This window comes from Triticum aestivum, chromosome 7D (assembly GCF_018294505.1).
Source record: "Triticum aestivum cultivar Chinese Spring chromosome 7D, IWGSC CS RefSeq v2.1, whole genome shotgun sequence".
In the NCBI taxonomy this organism is placed as follows: domain Eukaryota; kingdom Viridiplantae; phylum Streptophyta; class Magnoliopsida; order Poales; family Poaceae; genus Triticum; species Triticum aestivum.
This window is the reverse complement of record NC_057814.1, coordinates 49,402,220-49,405,979: the sequence shown is the minus strand read 5'-3', so window position 1 is coordinate 49,405,979 and position 3,760 is coordinate 49,402,220. Positions and strand designations below refer to the sequence as shown.

General features: G+C 47.5%; 1 long non-coding RNA gene across 2 annotated transcripts; it reads right to left on the bottom strand.

Moving 5' to 3' along the window:
• Window positions 1–638: 638 nt before the first annotated feature.
• LOC123169964 (uncharacterized) lies at window positions 639–3,362 on the bottom strand. Of its 2 annotated transcripts, none has more exons than XR_006484994.1 (3): window positions 3,159–3,362; window positions 2,844–3,047; window positions 639–1,107 (listed from the first exon to the last, which is right to left on the bottom strand). It is a non-coding gene; the product is annotated as an uncharacterized lncRNA (long non-coding RNA). The 2 variants fall into 2 exon arrangements; XR_006484995.1 differs by lacking the exon at window positions 639–1,107 and adding an exon at window positions 1,121–1,967.
• Between the last annotated feature and the right edge of the window lie 398 nt (window positions 3,363–3,760).

Below are 3,760 nucleotides of genomic sequence, written 5' to 3'. Positions count from 1 at the left end.
ATCTTTGTTAGAACATCAAACATCTTTGTTATTTTTAAAAAAAAATACCAACAATACATGGCTCACTACATTTTTTATTTGCACTAATTTTACTATATGCGAACTTGTCCTTATTTTATATTTTGAACTTCTCACATGAAACCAAAGTTTTTTTTTTTGTACAAAGCATCTGTTTTTTGAAGGACCCATGAAACTGAACCTACTTTTTTCCACCCAAAGGTACTACTGAACTTCAGACAAAAAGCCATTTAGAAACAATACATAAGTGGCCATAGTACAACAGCAGGGAAGCGAGATTTCTGGTACAGGAGCAAATTCAAAGCAGCAGTGATCTGATCTCTTTTGTTCAAACTTAGTTGGATTCACAAGTGCAAAACGCAAGTGCAAAAGCATGCCAACATTGATGTCTGGAGAGTGTCGGTGTTCCAGAAAATATACTTTAACATACTTTTGACCTTCTCGAACATTTCTTTTAACCTTCAGCTGTTTTTCTTTATTCCAATATAAGTGAGCCAACTTGACAACAACGTATAATGCTCATTTTTTTTAGCTGAACCAACGCATCTAGCAAAGCCGACCTGCAACAATTGCCAATTTTTAAGAGGATAAACACAAACAAATGTGATGCAACTGGAGTTTTTGCTGAAGACAGCTGAGTTTTGTTGTAGACACTGTAGACACAAACAACATTAGCTTATGTAGGCCAAAGATATCAACTAGCAAGACACGAAGACACATCAGCTCGGCAACGGCGGTTTCAAGGAGTTGAGTGTGCTTTGCACTGAAATACGAAACTACACAAAACAGTTTCTGTTGAGGCATTAACACGCACGGACACTTTGAAGTCCATCTTACAGTGCCATTGCTCCTCGACGGCTGCCGCTTCACCACTGCTACACCACCCACCTTTTGGTCCCTAGAAGTGTTCAGAGAGAGAGCATTGCTATGCGTACGACTATTTCCATACGATTTTCATACGGCACTGTATATCACACCGTCCTTGTGTCAGAGCAAGCCGCTGCCCACCACCCGATCAGGAATCGTACAAAATCGTATATCCAAGCGTCGTACGTGCAGCAATTTCGCAGAGAGAAGCACACTTGTAGCCTGAAAATGACCAGGCACAAAAAATGTTCAGAGAGAAAAATGTTCGGAGACAATGAACAGCCATAGCCTGAACACATTTAGATGGAAGTTCATAGAAAAAGACCATCGCCAGTCTTCTTCTCTATCGGCAGCAGTAGAATGCACAAATTAAATAAAGCATAAGTGACAATCCCGTAGCCTCCATGGCCCGTCCATGGAGCTCCTGCGCACGCATTCCAGTAGTTGGTAGTGGGAGGAGCTGCGAGCCAAGCGAGGCGACAGACTTCTTGTGTGGAGGGAGAAGGCTACGATGGTGGTTGCCCGGGCGAGTGGCAGGTCGCGGCTGCGTAGCGGACGGCGCACTGGCCGCACGACGGCATTGGACCGCCCAGAAACTTCACCACTGCCTCCCAACTCCGGTCTAACAGCGCCGGCTACCTTCAAAATCACGTACCGGCGGCATCAGGGGATCCGTTGGGTCACGTGCCGGAGCTTGGTTGCAGCAGGCGACGTCAACAGGAGCAGATGAGCTTGCTGGAGTTTTTTTGTGCTCGCCCCGTGTTCCCGAAGTGCTCATCATACTGCCGCAGAAGTCCAGACGCAGCTCGCCCTGAAGGAGGGGCCAGCCTCGCGCAAAGCTAACAGTAGCAGCACTTCAACTTCATCAACACCTTTAAGAGCAGTGGTAGCAGATCGATAGACGGAGCAGTAGCGTTTTTGCAATACAGAGCTCCAAGAAATTGCAGCGGCAACAGGGGCCTCACGGAGTAACAGCTCCAACTGCCATAGCTGGAGAGCATAATAAAGTTGCTTCAGAATATTTTAAATATCGAACCGCCAGTTTTCTTGAACTTGAACTTCTGCATAACTTATTTGAATCTCTGCATCCCTCATCACAAAGTACATGAAAGATTATTTTGTCAGGAATGTAACACAAAAATGCAACGCTGAACAATGGGGATAATAGCAAATGATAGAGACAGAGAGAGGGAAGGTGGCATCAGGGGGAGAGGAGGTATGCAAGTGGCGGAGCATGGGCGGGTGCAGGAAGCAGCGGCTGCTCTGGTTGGAGAGAGCCACGGCGGCCGTGTGATGAAGAGGTAGGTGGTCGGCAGGGAAACCCGAGGCCTCCATGAAGGTGCGTCAGCACGAGCGCAAGACCGGCTGTGCAAATCCAATTCCAGCACAATCCATTCCATCCTCGACCTTGAGCACCAGCGACCGATGCGAGATGTTTTTTGTGAACGCCGCTGGTGGCGGCGCGCATGGGCAGCTTTGGTGGGATGAGAATGGCGGTGGGGCTGCGGGAGCAGGCCGACGGTGGGTCGTGGGAGGGCAGCAGATCCGTGGGAGGAGGACGGCGGCGAGTCGCGGGAGGGCAGCAGATCCGCGCAGGGACGGAGCCAGGATTTGAACATAGGGGGGGCGAAAGAGATTACTATCACACACATAATATATACATATAGTCTCACATAAAATCACATTGTATATAATAATTTGTGTATGAGAAAATAATGCACGTTTTGCAACTATTGATGTAAATGTACCTCTACAGTTAGCTACATAATCATATGACTTGAAAAGAGCAATATGTGTTTTGTCCAGAAAAAACAGCTAAACCGAGAGAATAGATAAACTAGATATTTATCTATCGTCGAGTAAACACATGTAACTACATCTGCTACTATCTAATGCTTTAGGGATTACCATATTAATAATATACTGATGTCAAAATAATAATTATTATACATTTATACCTCATGAAACGATCCATTCCCGCCATGGAAGATGGTGCATGCTTGCAGGAAGCCGGCAACAGAGATCAGCGGCGGCCATTACAGACTACAGAGTCACCGTTTAGTCAAGTTTGGATGTAGAGGAGATGCAACCAATCACAAACAATTGTGCTTCCTGATGGTGGCTGATGGCAGCAAGCGGGCTGCGGCGGCAATATTGGGAATCTGAGACCAAATCGTGTGATGAGCTAATTGTTCATTCATGTAGTTCTACAATTACAACTTCTAGGGTTTGAGAGAGACAACCTAATCTAATGCTAAAAAGTAAACACTAACCTTTTTACCCTCGTTTGGTTGCTCGTCCGTACGGCCGGCCGGCAAGAATGCGGGATCGACACATCGATACTTTTCCTGTCCTTTTCCCTTCTCGAAGGAGAGATTTAATAGAAGATCTAGCAGATGGCCGGCGGCAGGCTCGATCGAGGAGCAGTTTTTTTAGCAGGTTGGCAACGAAGCGATTAGATTTACAGGAGATCTCAACCGTGCGTACTTCTTCCTAGCCTTTTTTTGAGGGATTACTGCTGCTTCCTAGCCTGGCGGCCTCTTTGTTTCCATTGTGGGCTACCTTCCATTTTTATTTTCCAGGAATTTGGGCCTTTTGGCTGCAATCGCTTGTGACAACAGTACATGGGCTCTGGCCATGCGAGGCACAGGGGGGGGGCGAAGCAAGTCACGGACAGTTGTTTACGAAGAAAAATTAGTGACCAGCTGATCGCTATTAAGGTGCGACACGATCGTTAGGGGGGTCTTGCCCCCCCTCGTCCCTCCTTGAATCCGTCCCTGGATCCGCGGGAGGAGTATGATGGCGAGTCGCGGGAGGAGGCTGGCGGAGGGTCGCGGGAGGAGGCCAGCGGAGGGTCGCCCGGCGGCGGGTCACG